Genomic DNA, 17,815 nt, shown 5'->3' on the forward strand with positions numbered 1-17,815 from the left:
TCATGTGGAATTTTAATGCGGTCATGACTTTCAGTCATGACTTTCAGTAACATGGTCACCACAACAGCCCTGCATTGCACTTACTTCCTTTTTCAAAGGAGCACTCTACTGAAGCTCAACATTTAAAGTGGAACTGACAGCGTTTTAGCAACATGAAATCTTATTCAAATCTGTTCATATACACACCCAGGAAGGGTGACAGTCGAGCGACTTTAGATCATTAGAACGCATTCGCCAAAAGCCTCAAAATACACCTGAAAAGATTTCTGCAAATATGTGAATACCACGGGAGTCCTCTTACATTTGGGAACTTTACAGTCCTGCAAAATAGTTAAGACGCTGTCCGTTCCACTTTAATTGTGTACATTACATGTAACAATGAGTAAAGTTTCTCCATGTAAAGTCGCACAGTAAAGTTTCAGTGATGTTTCTAACAGTCTCATGGGGAGCCCTTGGCTTTCTATACAATCTGTTTGTCTGCTTTTTTCCCTGATTCGTTTTCTGTTTGTGGGCCCTTGTCATTTCTTCAGGGTTACCGGCATCCCTCCCTCCTTCAGATGGATTTTCTTCACACCCCATCACTTTTTCCCCAAATATAAGAGCCACTTTCATTTTGGGAAAGAAAGCGCACTATCCATTTTACCAATCTCATTTTGTCTCAGTCCCTCTCTCCCCATCACACACACATACACACACACACCTGCTGTTTCTCACTCCCTAAAGGCTGTGGTCCTGCATTCTCCTTCTATATTAGACTATGTTTTGTCTCCCTGGCCTCCCATGATCCATGACTGCAGGAGAAGAGAGGGAGAATGCAGAAAAAAAGTAATTCTTCATTAAGTCATTCTCTGTGTGTGTGTGTGTGTGTGTGTGTGTGTGTGTGTGTGTGTGTGTGTGTGTGTGTGTGTGTGTGTGTGTGTGTGTGTGTGTGTGTGTGTGTGTGTGTGTGTCTCTCTGGTATGTGTATAAGCCTATGTGAGTGAGTGCGTGTATGTGTGTCTATTTGAATGTGTTTGTGTATGTGCATGAGTGAGTGTGTGCATGTGTGTGTTTTCTTTGTGTACGTTTCTATTTGCGTGTGTGTGAGTATGCGCATAAGTGAGCATGTGCAAGTGTGTGTGTGTATTTGTTTGTGTGTGATGATTAAGTTTCAGCATTGAGCTGCCCAATGGACCCTAGGAAACAATGAGTGCCATTTTCTCAAGGAGAAAACACAGACTCCCATTTCTCCTCTTTTTCCATCTGCTCTCCAGACCTTTCTATTATTACTGTAAACTATAAACTTTGTCTCTGTTCTGAGTTTAAGCCATAATGTGTTAGAGAACGTGGTACAGTGCCGTGAAAAAGTATTTGCCCCCTTTCTGATTTTCTCTATTTTTGCATATTTTTGATACTGAATGTTATCAGATCTTCAACCAAAACCTAATAGTAGATAAAGGGAACCTGAGTTTACACATAACAAAAAATGATACTTATTTGATTTATTTAACAAATCTATGCAACACCCAATTCCCCTGTGTGAAAAAGTAATTGCCCCCTTACACTCAATAACGGTTTGTGCCACCGTTAGCTGCAATGACTGCAACCAAATGCTTCCAGTAGTTGTTGATCAGTCTTTCACATCACTGTGGATGAATTTTGGCCCACTCTTGCATGCAGAACTGCTTTAGCTCAGCGACATTAGTGGGTTTTCAAGCATGAACTGCTCATTTCAAGTACTGCCACGTCTCAATTGGGATTAGGTCTGGACTTTGACTAGGCCTTTCCAAAACTTCAAATTTGTTGCTTTTTAACAACTTTCATGGAGACTTGATTGTGTGTTTTGGATCATTGTCTTGCTGTATTACCCAGCTGCTCTTCAGTTTCAGCTCACAGATGGATGGCCTAACATTCTCCTGTAGAATTCTCTGATACAGAGCAGAATTCATGGTTCCTTCTATTAAGGTAAGTCGTCCAGGTCCTGAGGCAGCAAAGCATCCCCAAACCATAACACTACCACCACCATGCTTGACCGTTGGTATGAGGTTCTTACTGAGGAATGTAGTGTTTGGTTTTCGTCAGACATAATGGGACCCATCTCGTCCAATATTAGGTTTTGGTTGAAGATCTGATAACATTCAGTATAAAAATATGCAAAAGTAGAGAAAATTAGAAAGGGGGAAAATAACATCACTGTATATCATGGATAATACAGTGAGTGTAATACACTCATATAATACAGTGATAATACAGTGATAATACATCATGCACCCACAAAATCTGAGGGGGTACAAAGTATGTGAAGATGGCTGGAGGGTGGTCTGGAGGGGTGCTATGCTCCCCCGTCTGGTAGTTGGAGAATTTAGTATTTTTCAAACACTTAAGACAGCTTTTTCCTGCATCTAGTCATAATCATTATGCTTCATTCCATGTAAAAAAAATAAAAAATTCAAGTATATTTTTCTGCTTATCTATGCAAACCTCTTGAGCTGTCTGTATCCTCCTGACTGGTGTTTTTAAGAAACATAATATGCTTCTTTGCATCTCTGCTAAAATCTGGGTAAAAGATTGAAAGGAATGTGAGTCTTATCCAGTACGTTTAGTAATTGTTTGCTTTTCTAAAGTCTACCAACCTAGCCAGCAGCCATGCCAGCTAAGATAGTTAGACAAGCTAGCTACTCTAACTTAATTGATAGCCTGAAATGGCTTCTTGGTAGCTAGTTACGAGGTTGGGAACCTATCTAGATTAGCTAAACCCAACTTCATAAAATTGTTAGGTGGCTAGTAGTATTACAAAGGGACAACATTTACAATAACAATTTATCAACCCACCAAAAAATGTACAGGAAAAATTGGAGGGGGCATGTGCCCCCTACGGGCATGACGCCTCTGATTATAAGGCAAGGTGTTAGGCAGGAGCTGACCCTTTAGCTGTGACTACATTCATGATACACCATGGTCTTATCACACTCTCACTTTTATAAAACAGATCAGTCAATGTTTCTCACAAAGAAAGACAATAAGATGTATAGCTGTCTGTCTGTGGTAGAGCTTCCTACACAGAGGAGTGGGTGGTATGAACAAAAACCAACAAACACAAGCACGCACGCACATACCCACACACTAACTCCTTATCTCTGTGAGGTGGATCTGACACTGCCACTGACAGCTTAATACAGGAGGACAAAGAAAGAGGGCTAGCTCGAATAGGACATGGGATGGACTCATAAGTAATATGTGTGTGTGTGTTGAATGGGAGTTATCTGGCCCTGTCTCTCCATTTGTCAGCGCTTGACAGCTGCATTGTGTGTTTGTTTGTGTGTTTGGTTGTGTGTTTGTGTGTGTGCGTGTGTGCATGTGTGTGTGACAGCTGCTGATGTGCTGCTAACGTCTCTCCCCAGTCCAGCATTCTCCCAGACAGTCTCCTGTCTCGGCATAAGAGTGCTCCTCAGCATGGCAAACAAACACACACCCTCTGTTGAATACGGTAGCCTGAATTGACCTCAGGAGATTCAAAGAAAGAGAGTCTAGACAGATGTCCCAATTTATTCAGGTAATGGAAACTGCACTGTGGGTTCAAATGTGTCCACTATATTTTAGGGACAGGAGTGGTTTCGTGTCAATATCCAATTACAATGTCTGCAAGAGAAACAGCTTCACACCTCTGATACAGTGTTGGACACAAACAACACCTGTCCATAAAATATAGCGTAAACATTCTGAGCGGTTTCCTTCTTCTGCAATTGATTGAATTCATCCTATTCAATTGTTACCATGCACCTGCAACAAAGATAGCTCAGATGTGTGAGTGCCTTTTGAATATTGAGGTTAAAAAAGAAAGAAACAAAGAAGACAAGAAAGCCCCACAGATGGGTGACATATTCCATTAAAAAGCCAATCTCTACAAAGAAAATATAAACTCGGGATTCATATTGAGGCGTACAGTGACCAATGAGAGATTGTGCTCTGAAACAGGCTATCAAAACATAATACATAAATCCATAAGAAACAGTCAAGGTCAATAAATATAGAAATCTATAAACCACTAGCACAGACGCCTGCTGTCATCATCTGACTTATCTCTCTTATCTTACTAATTTCATCCCCCTTTTGAAGAGTTTGTCCCAGTCTGTGTGTGTGTGTGTGTGTGTGTGTGTGTGTGTGTGTGTGTGTGTGTGTGTGTGTGTGTGTGTGTGTGTGTGTGTGTGTGTGTGTGTGTGTGTGTGTGTGTGTGTGTGTGTGTGTGTGTGTGTGTGTGTGTGTGTGTGTGTGTGTGTGTGTGCGCGAGGGTAATTTAATTAGAGCGTTGATAGAGCAGGTTACTGCCTGGGGTTAATATCCTACATGCACTCTGCTCCTCTCTAAAGGCTTAATTTCTTAAAGCACATTAGGAACTTTATTGACTGCTACGGCCTTTTAAAACTGTGCCCGGGTGTGTGTGTGTGTGTGTGTGTGTAACTGCAATGGCCTATTAAGACATTACATTTCTGCTGATTAGAGTCAGCCAGCTCCCACCAGACAAACCATCATCATTGTCTTGCTTTCTCCCTCTCCCTGTTTCTTCCTCTCTCACACTCTCTGCCTCACAATCTCACTCTCGCTTTCTCTGACCATCACTTCCCTCCCTACCTATCTCACCTTTAGATACAGATGTAGGATCTTAATTTGTGCCAGTTTGCTACAGCAGGAAAATAATCCTACAGCAACAGGAAATGTGAATTGTTATGTGGATTATAATTCATGGACATTATTGTGTGTGGTTTATACATTTTTCATAAGGGAAAATCAGGTCTGAAATTTCTAAGTGGAAATGACAAAGTTCAGAAACCTTTTACATTTCCTGCAATGCATGAAAGTTCTTCTGCAACAGGGTGATCAGATTTATGGCATTTGGGTAAACGACGTCTCTTATTATGAGAATTCTATTTAATTTGATTGACAGGTGCTAGACTCCTATTAAACATGCTATATGTACTGACTGAATACTTCCATCCTCTGTGGAATATTCTATGTGGTTCTATTTGATGACATCACAAAGGCCAGCTAATTCATACTGAGCAGTAGAGTTCTGATACAGAACACTGGGAATTTATTGGGCGAAAATAAACTCCCTCCACCTCCTCCTGCTGATAATATAATTCCTGGTAATAAGGTCCCTTTAATACCGTCTCAGTCTCCCCACACACACAAGACTTTCTAATGAGGATGAGATTGAAAAGATTAAAAAGTCCTCAACCTCCTCTTCCGACTGCTGGAAAATAATTCTAGCAACTTATAGGTACTTATATGCACTTAAGCACACTTGCAGGCACTTTCCAAGCTATTTCATATTTTGAACACTTTTGATATCTCCGCAGTTAACTCCATAATGTGCCATCAATGATAACGGCCTGAGAAACACATGACAGGAAAACAGAGTGGAGAGGACAACGTAGTGAAGGATTGATGGGAGGGGGTCGTTATCGAATCGTTAAAGCAAGGAAACGCTTCTCATCACAGATAGCAAATTATCTCCTGAGGGAGAGATAGAGAGAAACTGCTGAGAGATAGAGTGAGGAGGGAATGATAGAGGGAGCTAGAGAGTGAACGATAGAGAAGGGGAAGACAGAGACTGTGAGAGAGAAAAAGAGAGGAAAGATAGATCGATAGAGAGGGGGGAGAAAGATATATATAGAGATGAGGGATATAAATGGTTGGAACAGACACAGAGAGACCGAGAGAGAGAGACTGCCGCAATTCACAGGTAGCAGTGCCTTTTTGACAGCAGAGATATTATATCTGCATGGATCAATGTCTCCACTGCCCTCCGAAAGAGATTCTCTCTATAAATCAGATCACTTACACACCCATCCTCTTCCTACACACACACACACACACACGCACACACACACACACACACACACACACACACACACACACACACACACACACACACACACACACACACACACACACACACACACACACACACACAAACAGAAATCAGCAGGGAGCACAAAGTATGCGAGGATGGTCCTGGGGGTGGTCCGGAGGATGGTTTTTCATTCTTCAAACACCTGAAACATCTTTTCCCTGCAATCTAGAGACATAATTATTATTCTAATTCTATGTATTTTTCTGCATATCTAAGCATACCATTTGAGCTGCCTGTATTCTCCTGACTTGTGGTTCTTTCTTTAAAAGAAACTAAATATGCTAGCTACTCTAACTTGATTGATAGCCTGAAATGGGCTAGCTAAAGCCAACTTCATAAAATTGTCTAGCATTATTGCAGAATAATAATATACTGTGTGTATATATATATGTGTATATTACACAAACACACTACCGTTGAAAAGTTTGGGGTCACTTAGAAATGTCCTTGTTTTTGAAAGAAAAGCACATGTTTTGTCCATTAAAATAACATCAAATTGATCAGAAATAAAGTGTAGACATTGTTAATGTTGTAAATGACAATTGTAGCTGGAAACGGCAGATTTTTAATGGAATATCTACATAGGCATACAGAGGCCCATTATCAGCAATCATCACTCCTGTGTTCCAATGGCACGTTGTGTTAGCTAATCCAAGTTTGTCATTTTAAAAGGCTAATTGATCATTAGAAAACCCTTTTGCAATTACGTTAGCACAGCTGAAACTGTTGTTCTGATTAAAGAAGCAATAAAACTGGCCTTCTTTAGACTAGTTGAGTATCTGGAGCATCAGCATTTGTGGGTTCGATTACAGGCTCAAAATGGCCAGAAACAAAGCACTTTCTTCTGAAACTCGTCAGTCTATTCTTGTTCTGAGAAATGAAGGATAGTCCATGCGAGAAATTGCCAAGAAACTGAAGATCTCGTACAATGCTGTGTAATACCCCCTTCACAGAACAGCGCAACCTGGCTCTAACCAGAATAGAAAGAGGAGTGGGAAGTCCTCAACTGAGCACAACTGAGCAAGATGACAAATACATTAGAGTGTCTAGTTTGAGAAACAGACGCCTCACAAGTCCTCAACTGGCAGCTTCATTAAATAGTACCCGCAAAACACCAGTCTCAACGTCAACAGTGAAGAGGCGACTCCGGGATGTTGGCCTTCTAGGCAGAGTTGCAAAGAAAAAGCCATATCTCAAACTGGCCAATAAAAAGAAAAGATTAACATGGGCAAAAGAACACAGACACTGGACAGAGGAACGGTTATAGACCTACAGTCAGTGCCAAATTTCACTTTTCATTTAAGCCATCTGAAGAGTAGGCTACCGTTTCCTTGACGTGACATAGGCCTATCTTGTTGCTGTCAAATTAGTGTAGCGCCTCACAGTCATCACACATAGGCACTGCTATCATCCTCTTTTACCACCTACCCAAATCTTTCCCAATCATTACTTTTCTGGCCCTCCCTTCTCTTTATTTTAAACTCTCCATTTTGCAGATTTACTCTTATGCAATAAAATTTTGAAATGTTTATTTTTGCCTCATTGGAATTGTTCTGGCAGTTCACAAAAGCGTTTGGCGTGAAGGCTATTTGGCACGTGTAAAGTTAGGCCTTAAAGCTAAGGCTTGTGCACTAATGCCAGATAGCCTAAAAAATAATGAAAGACAAATCTCAATGCAGCCTATATAATATAAATTGCACAAGAAAGATTTTTTATGTATTGTTTTAACCCGACTCATTTCCTTCATGAGTACACACAGAATAGGTCACCAGTGCAGTTTCACATTAGTGCATAAGAATGCTGGAGAAGAGGAGATGCAGCCCATCTAAGTGTTGGTTTGAGATGTGGTCTAACTCTTATGACTTAAACCCAGCATCAGTCCACAATCCTCATGTACCTCCTTCTTCAGATTAGGTTCCATGTTCCACTCTTCATGTCTGTGTCAACACTGCCATCTAGTGGGGAAGCCATAAAAAACAAGTGTCAACCTTTTTTTACACAAATTACTGTGCTACTATTATTACTATAGTAACACATTTTGTTGAATGCGGTATGAGCCATGTCAGTTATTTTTTATACAGTCTATGAGTGTAGCTGCAGCCTGCTTTTATTTGTGGCCTATGGCTTTAATATCAGAGTCCAGAATGTTCCCAGAGATCCAAGTTTCAGTCAATACCAGAATATCCGGATTCATCTGCATAGCCCAGAACTTGATGTAATCCAGTTAAGGAAGTAAGCTCCTTATGTTCAGATGCATCAACCCAAGTCCTTTACGATTTTTGGAGTCACATGGAAATTCCAATTCAAACAAGCTACGTTCAATAGGCGGTTGCAGGGCCTATCTGATGGTTGATGTTGATATAGTTGGTATGGCTATAAGATTTCATAAAACTGCACCATTTGGTCTCACCCTATTAGTAATAGAGGAAAAATAAGAAATTGGAATGACTTTGCCAAGGTTAGCACCATAGGGCCTGAGGCTGCAGCCAATGTCAATATGAGGAACTCTCAGAGTAACCAATGATGGTGCCTAACCCAAGCCCTCTACGTGATTTGAAAACCAGGGGGTATTCAGGTTTATGGAATTTACACTTGAACTAAAAGCACTGGGTGAGCAGGCCACAGTGGGTTCCTCTTTTGAGCTAACAATAGCAGATCTAAGAGTGGAGTGAATGAGTACAATACTACAACTGACAACACAACCTGGCAGTATAGACAACAGTACGACCATAACGCCTAGAGAGGACGGGAGGTATTACGTGAGCAGGGCTTGGTCTGTCTCTGAGTCAATATCTTAACGCAGCCTTGAAATATGAAAAGGGACCAGGCGCCTAGATGGTTTGGGTTGAGTCCATCGTCCCTGTAGAGCATCTTTTGTGTTGAAATTGTCAGTAAAAGTGTTGCCAACAGAATGGTATTTAAGCCAGATATGAAGTGCTAAGAGCCTGCTGAAGCTTTCGCAGCCGTGACCCAGTGACGGCACGGGACCAGAGATCATTGGATGCTTTTCAGATCCTTTTACGGTGTTGATCAGCTCAATAAACTCCTGTTCCATTAGGTCCGGCCGGCCGGCCAGGTAGGTTCAATCGGCTGGACGGACCTACCTGGCCAGTCGGCTGAACCTACCTGGCCTGCCAGACCTACCTACCTAATTTGGTAGGTAGGTAGGTCTGGCCAGGTAGGTAGGTCCAGCCGACCTACCTACCTGGCTTGCCAGCCAGCCGGACATACTTACCTGGACGGCCAGACCTACCTAATTGGCCGGACCTACCTACATGACCGGACCTACCTACCTACCTGGCCGGTCGACTGAACCTAGGTCTGGCCAGGTAGGTAGGTCCAGCCGACCTTCCTACTTGGCTGGCTGGCCTGCCAGATCTACCTACCTAGCCGGCAGGACCTACCTAACTGGCCGGTGGGTCCCATCTGGCTGGCTAGCCGGACCTACCTACCTGGCCGGCTGGACCTACCTACCTACCTACCTACCAGTCTATATCATATAATTTGACCACATCAGTGCATTTGTTACAATACTAATCCATATAGCCTTAAGTGCAGTAATTTTTCAAGAGGGGTTCTTTGCCATGATGTCATCAATGGGTTCCCAAATACGAACGAGCGAGAGACCGCACCCACATCGCCATAAAAGCACCATCCTAAAAATGATGTGAAAAGAAAAGGCTTCCACTCTTAATGTGCAGGTGATAGGTTATATGATGTGCAAAAGACGCTCTGAATGTGGTGGCAAGGTGGTCTGGTGTAATGCACGATTCGTTAATTCTGCAGAACAGCAATGTTGGCCTATATGCCTACTGGCGGAAGCTGTTGTGGATGGACGGCTTTTTGGTGGGAGTTGCCTACGCATTTCAAGTATATTTGCCACTGCTAAAGCAACATGATTTGTCCTAATAGACCTCTCTTTGTAGCAAAGTTTTTATTTTTGGTTTTTATTTTTTACTGGTGAAGCCACATCTGAGCGAGCCAAATAAAGCGTTTTGGTTGTACTCAATCTCTGACACTAGCATCTCTATTTCAGTCTCAGACAAGTACTTTTTTAATAGCTTTTTTTGGTTACGCCTTTTGTATTTCAAGTTATGGCATTGCGTATTCCTCGTGCGCTTTAAATTGATGATTTTGACTATATGGTTAATTAGGGAAATTTCGAAATGCAAATACCCAAGGTAGTGCACGAGCACTGAGAACAATTTGTATTTATCAGTGATTATCTCCTACCGGTGTGCGTATGACGCTCACAGCATTGTTTGATAAATCACACTTTTTCTAGGTGTACGAACATTCTAAATTCCGTTTGTAAGTAGTATTTTAGTGTAGTTTCAACGCAATATTGATAAATGAGGCCCCAGGAGTCTGCGCTGCTCTGATAACACTTTTGTTGTCTATCATAATACTAGCAGCACCGCCATTTCTGCGACTCCCACAGAGTAGGAGTGTGTCTGGACTGGCCGGCACTTTGTCATTCTACAGCGTCTCCTCTGGCACCTTTACCCACCTTCCAAAACATTCACTGAGCCCCTCCTTATGCTTTGGAATCTTCTTCTTCGGTGGGGTTTATCGGCGGTTGCAGGGAGAAACTACATTCGGGAAGAATTCAGACTCCTTGACTTTTTCCAAATGTTGTTACATTACAGCCTTATTTAAAAATGTATGAACTTTTTTTCTTCTTTTTAACTCATCAATCTACACAAAATACCCCATAACGACAAACCGAAAACGTTTTTAGAAATGTTTGCAAATGTGTAAAACAAAACAACAGAAAAACATTATTTACATAAGTATTCATACACTTTTCTATGAGACTCGATATTGAGCTCAGGTGCATCCTGTTTCCATTGATCATCCTTGTGATGTTTCTACAACTTGGAGTCCACCTGTGGTAAATTCAATATATTGGACATGATTTGAAAAAACACACCTGTATAATATAGTTGACAGTGCATATCAGAGCAAAAACCAAGCCATGAGGTTGAAGGAATTTTCCATGGAGCTTCGAGACAAGATTGTGTCGAGGCACAAATCTGGGGAAGGGTACCAAAAATGTCTGCAGCATTAAAGGTGCCCAAGAGCACAGTGGCCTCCATCATTCTTAAATGAAAGAAGTTTGGAACCACCAAGCCTCTTCCTAGAGCTGGCCGCCTGGCCAAACTGAGCAATCGGGGGAGATGGCCTTGGTCAGGGAGGTGACCAAGAACCCGATGATCACTCTGACAGAGCTCCAGAATTCCTCTGTGGAGATGGGAGAACCTTCCAGAAGGACAATCATCTCTGCAGCACTGCACCAATCAGGCTTTTATGGGAGACTGGCCAGATGCAAGCCATTAATTCAGTGAACGGCACATGACAGCCAGCTGGTAAAATTAAACCAAGATTGAACTCTTTGGCCTGAATGCCAAGTGTCACGTCTGGGGGACACCTGGCACCATCGCTACGGTGGGAAAAATTAGGGAAAGGTGAATGGAGCAAAGCACAAAGAGATCCTTGATGAAAACCTGTTCCAGAGTGGTCAGGACCTTAGACTAGGGCAAAACTTTACCTTTCAACAGGACAACGGCCCTAAGCACACAGCCAAGACAACGCAGGAGTGGCTTTGGGACAAGTCTCAATGTCCTTGAGCGGCCCAGCCTGAGCCCGGTCTTGAACCGATCAAACATCTCTGGAGAGACCTGAAAATAGCTGTGCAGCGACGCTCCCCATCCAACCTGACAAAGCTTAAGAGGATCTGCAGAGAAAAATGGGAAAAACTCCCCAAATACATGTGTGCCAAGCTTGTAGCGTCATACCGAAGAAGACTTGAGGCTGTAATCACTGCCAAAGGTGCTTCAACAAAGTACTGAGCAAAGAGTCTGAATACTTATGTAAATGTGATTTCAGTTTTTTATTTTTAATAGTTTTTGCTTTGTCATTATGGGGTATTGTGTGTAGATTGATGAGGGGGGGAAAGAATTTCATCCATTTTAGAATAAGGCTGTAATGTAACAAATGTGGAAAAAGTCAAAGGGTCTGAATACTTTCCGAATGCACTGTATATATAGCACTGCGGTGGTCCACAATGCTTGCCAAAGTGGATTAACATGGACAACAGACTTGCAGCACGCTTATAGGGAAGGACACTCAACAAGCACAGCACGTACACAAATTACTGATGATTGGCTGAGAGAAATTGATGCTAAAATTATTGTGGGGGCTGTCTTGTTAGACTACAGTGCAGCTTATGGCTTTACACCCCCTGCTATAATGTGGATAAAGAGTTACTTGTTCAACAGAACAGAGAGGGTGTTTTTTAATGGAAGCCTCTCAAACATAATCCTGGTAGAATCCGGAATTCCCCAGGGTAGCTGTTTAAGCCCCTTGCTTTTTTCAATCTTTACTAACGACATGCCACTGACTTTGAGTAAAGACAGAGTGTCTATGTATGCGGAACACTATACACGTCAGCTACTACAGCGACTGAAATTACTGCAACACTTAAAGAGTTGCAGTTAGTTTCAGAGTGGGTGGCAAGGAATAAGTTAGTCCTAAATATTTCTAAAACTAAAAGCATTGTATTTGGGACAAATCATTCACTAAATCCTAAACGTCAACTAAATCTTGTAATAAATAGTGTGGAAATTGAGCAAGTTGAGATGACTAAACTGCTTGGAGTAACCCTGGGTTATAAACTGTCATGGTCAAAACATATTGATACAACAGTAGCTAAGATGGGGAGAAATATGTCCATAATAAAGCGCTGCTCTGCCTTCTTAACAACACTATCAACAAGGCAGGTCCTACAGGCCCTAGTTTTGTCTCACCTGGACTACTGTTCAGTCGTGTGGTGAGGTGCCACAAAAAAAGGACTTAGGAAAATTGCAATTGGTTCAGAACAGGGCAGTACGGCTGGCCCTTGGATGTACACAGAGAGCTAATATTAATAATATGCATGTCAATCTCTCCTGGCTCAAAGTGGAGGAGAGATTGACTTCATCACTACTTGTATTTATGAGAGGTATTGACCTGTTCAATGCACCAAGCTGTCTGTTTGAACTACTGGCACACAGCTCGGACACCCATGCATACCCCACAAGACATGCCCCAAGAGGTCTCTTCACCAAGTCCAGAACAGTTTATGGGAGGCGCACAGTACTACATAGAGCCATGACTACATGGAACTCTATTCCATATCAAGTTACTGATGCAAGCAGTAAAATAAGATTTAAAAAACAGATTAAAAAACACCTAATGGAACAGCCGGGGACTGTGAAGCAACACAAACATAGGCACAGACACATGCATACACACGATAACATACAAACTATACACACAGATACACATAGATTTAGTACTGTAGATATGTGGTAGTGGTGGAGTAGGGGCCTCAGGGCACAGTGTGTTGTGAAATCTGTGAATGTATTGTAATGTTTTTAAAATTGTATAAAATGGCAGCAGCTAATGGGGATCCATAATAAATACAAATATCCTACCTGCCAGCCCCACAAATATAAAATATTTCAGACTGAATCTAATGGCGTTCTACTAAGTGTGCTCTTTAAACTCATTTCCTGTAGCTCCTTCTCCATCATACTGGATCTCAGCCTCTCTCGTTCCCTCTCATACCGTATCAGTACTGTACATGCTCCACTGTCTCTGTTTCCTGGCAATAATCACACTTTCCTGTTGGATGCTTCCTATCACATTCAAAGTCCTATTCAACTGGTTGTGTCCCACCCTTAGTCTTGTAAAAATAGCTTCCTCTCTTCTGTCTCTTCCTGCCATCCTCCCGTCCCTGACTTTCCTCTGTACTTGGAATAGATGCCTGCCCTCAGTGTCTCTATTCCACTGCTCCTGTCATCTCTGCACGACCACTGTCCATTTCAGACTTTTTGCCTCTGCCTTGCTCATTGAAATTACAACAAAATTCACACTACTAAGTGCTTGTTTAGCCAGTACATCTGCTGCCTTGTTCCCTTCCACCCCCACATGGGCTGGGATCCAAGTAAATCTTGTCTGTATACCCATATGTCTAACCCTGCCATGGGTTTGTAGTACCTCATACAGCAGGTCTTGTCTGCTAAGTGAGCTAAAGGACTGCAGACTCATCAACACTGCACATGAGTCAGAGCAAATAACTACTCTGTCTTGACTTCCTCCACCCATTGCAAGACCAACAGTATGGCCATCAGCTCTGCTGTATATACAGCCAGGTGATCTGGCTGTATATACGAGTAGCCATGGTGGGGTCACAGGAATAGCTATCGTGGGGCTAAACTCCCTTCCATACAGTCACATCTCCCTTGCCTGGGTATCACCCACCCACCAAAAACTTGTGTTCTGTCCTCGCTCATGTTCCCAGCATGCCTGTAGAATCCATTTTGCAGGATGAGACACCCGTGTCCCTGTAGATTGACCAAATAATTATTTGCTAGCTGCTGTCCCCTAATCTGCAATGGCATATCCCCCATCTCCACCTGTAGTGCGGACACTGGGGAGGTCCGAAACGCCCCACTACATATTCTGACTCCTTGTCCCTGTATGACAACTAGCCTTTCCAGTGAGGTCCGGGCTGCCGAATCATACACTGTAATGCCATAGTCTATTACAGATCAGATGAATGCAACATACATGGTCCTCAATGAGGAACTCCCAGCCCCCCACTCCTTCCCCGTCAGACAGCGCATCACATTTAGTACCTTCTTACACTTTCCCACCACTCTCTCAATGTGTTCTGCCCAGGTCAGCCTAGTGTCAAACAACACCCCAAGGAACCTGATGGTCCCCACCCTCTCCAAGTTTCTCCCATATAACCTCAAGCGTACCTCATCTCCCACCTTCCTCCTGGTAAAGAACAGAGTTTTCTCTACAGAGAACCTGAGTCCCCACATTAACGCCCAATATTATACCTCATCAATTGCTTCCTGCACCTTCCTGACTATGTATGGCACATTTCTTCCCCTCTATCATAAGGCTCCATCATCTGCAAATAACTAACTCCCAATATCCGGCCATACCTGAGAGTAAACATCATTGATCATGATTGAGAACAACAGAGGACTAATCACACTCCTCTGCGGTGTACTGTTATCCACCATTTAGCTGATTGATCGAGACTTCCCCACCTTCACCTGGATAGACCTTCCAAACAGGAAGTCCTTTATCCAGTTGTACGTTCTTCCTTCTACCCCCATAATATCAAGCTTGATTAGCAACCCCTCCTTCCACATTATATTATCTGCACATCAAAAAAAGACAGCCACAACAGTCTCCTTGTTCACCTGAGCCTTCCTGACCTCTGCTTCTAAGCAGAGCACTGGGCCGTGGTTCCCCTCCCCTTTCTGAACCCACTCTGATGTGGCGATACTAGCCCCCTGCTCTCCAGGAAGTTAGTTAGCCTCTCCATAATCATAGTTTCCATAATCTTCCAATCATGTGATGTTAAAACTATTGGCCCATAGCTTGTGGCCTTGTGGGCGCTTCCCTGGCTTCCGGATTGGTACCACTACTGCTTCCTTCCAGCTGCCTGACAGTTTCCCCTCCTCCCACACTCTGTTGTACAACCCCAATACCTTATCCAGTGCCTCATCTCTAAGACGGGTCAACATGACGTAACACAACTCATCTTTCCCAGCCTTGCCTATTGCCCTTTTCATTTCTTCCATGGTAAATGGTGCATTCAACAGATCATTTACATCCTCCCTATCCAGCACTCCAGGGTGCTCCTCTCGCGTTCTCTCTATACCCCCGTCTGTCTCTCCTCTGACAGATTAGCCGAGCTATGCACTTGGACAAACACTTCGGCCATCATCTCTGCGTTCTCATCTGTTACTGCCAAATCCTCCCCACTCATCAACACTGGATAATCCCACTCCCTTCTGACCCCACTCATCCTCTTGATCATCCCCCACACTTCTCCCACAGGTGTCGCCCTTCCAAAGGTGTCACAGAACTGATGCCAAAATGATCGCTTTGCCTGACGGATAGTTCTCCTCACCAGGGCCTGGGCCTGCTTATACTGAATCAGATGTTGGAAGTTATTTGTCCTTTTCAGCACTCTAAATGCCCTGTTCCTTTTCAGCACTCTAAATGCCCTGTTCCTTTTCAGCACTCTAAATGCCCTGTTCCTTTTCAGCACTCTAAATGCCCTGTTCCTTTTCAGCACTCTAAATGCCCTGTTCCTATTCCTCACCGTTGCCCCACACTCCTCCTCCTCCTCCCTGAACTCCTAGGTATAGCAACAGTAGCTGCCCCCACTAATGCTGTTCTCACCCAGTTATTCATACTACCCACACCCCCTCTCATATCCACCTGAGCCATCACCTGTTCACTCAGCTCCTGAAACTGGTCCCACTTTGCCCTTCCAAACACCCACCTGCCTACTCCATCCACTGACACCTCCTCCTCCCTCTGGGCCTACTGGGCATACTATGGGGTAATGATCACTCCCTACTGCCGACACTTCCCATATCTCCAACTCACAGATTCCTGCCATCGCACTAGACACCAGAGTGAGGTCCAAGGCAGACTCTTTCCCTGTGGCAACATCAATCCTGGTCCCTCGGCCATCATTCAGGCACACCAGGTCTTTCATTTCCACCAGATTTTCCATCACTTGGCCATTAGTTCACTACCACTAGCACCCCGCCTCTCAGCCACATCTCCATCATTCTCTTTACAGGCTGTTTCACATATTCCTGTTCAATTCCTTTGCCTAACATCCTGTAAGGAAGTCCTTGCTTTATGAAGGTGGCACATTCCTCCCCCTGCCCTTACATCTATGTCCCTATGAATCACCATGGGCTCCCGAGTGGGCAGCGGCCTAAGGCAGTGCATCTCAGTGCTAGAGGCGTCACTACAGAACCTGGTTCGATTCCAGGCTGTATCACAACTGGGTCTCCCAATCACAACCATGATTGGGAGACCCAGCTTCGTTCGGGTTTGGCCAGGGTAGGCTGTCATTGTAAATAAGAATTTGTTCTTAACGGACTTGCCTAGCTAAATAAAGGTTCAATAAAATAAATATCCCTGTATTATAAATGCTAAAGTCAGTTTGAGACATGTTTCCTGCACACAAATCACATCAGGCTTAGCTGGCATATCCTGCCCATTAGCCAACAGGCTTCGAGCGTTTAATTGTAGCATTAACACCATAACTAAGATACAATAATACATGACTCTACCCTCGGCTGATTGAGGTTATCTCAAACCTCGATCCTCTTCTCATGTCAACCCTGCCATACTGAGATGTCTCCCAGCCGCTTTCACTGTTAGCTGAATCCTCTCTGCTTTAGACTCTACTTTAGCAGTGCTATTGATAACTCCTGTTATGAATGTCCACCAGCTTTCTCTTGTTTATGTATACCATATCTCCACCCACCTGCCCTATTGTCCCCAATCTAGATCCTCCTACCCATCTTTCCCTAGAACCTGTATTTCCCTGGACATGGACCACCCTCACTGCCTCAGCATATGACACCCTTCTCTCCACTCTCACGTGTTGCACCTCCACTGCCTGTTTCATTGCCTCACACCCACCATGCGCCACACTATGAGCACCCCCACAGCTGCAGCACTTTGGTTATACACTTCCCATACTCATGCTCCCCTCCACGCCTGGCACACCTCTTTTTCTCTTTACAGGCTGTTGCCACATGCTCAAACCTCTGTCAGTTATAACATCTTAAATGCTTTGGTACATAAGCCCTCACATAATAAGTCATATATCCTATGGTTACTTTATTTGGCAGTATCCTGGCCTGGAAGTGTAACAGAATAGACAGGCTATCTACCTTCACTCAATCCCATGTTGCTTGCAATCTTTGAACATTCACTAGAGCTCCTCCTCTCAAGTTGTCGCTTACCTCTTTAATGCTAACACTCACAGGCACTCCTGTTATCAACCCTTTAATCATTCCAGCTGCTCCACACCACCTA

This window comes from Salmo salar, chromosome ssa05 (assembly GCF_905237065.1).
Source record: "Salmo salar chromosome ssa05, Ssal_v3.1, whole genome shotgun sequence".
NCBI classification, from domain to species: domain Eukaryota; kingdom Metazoa; phylum Chordata; class Actinopteri; order Salmoniformes; family Salmonidae; genus Salmo; species Salmo salar.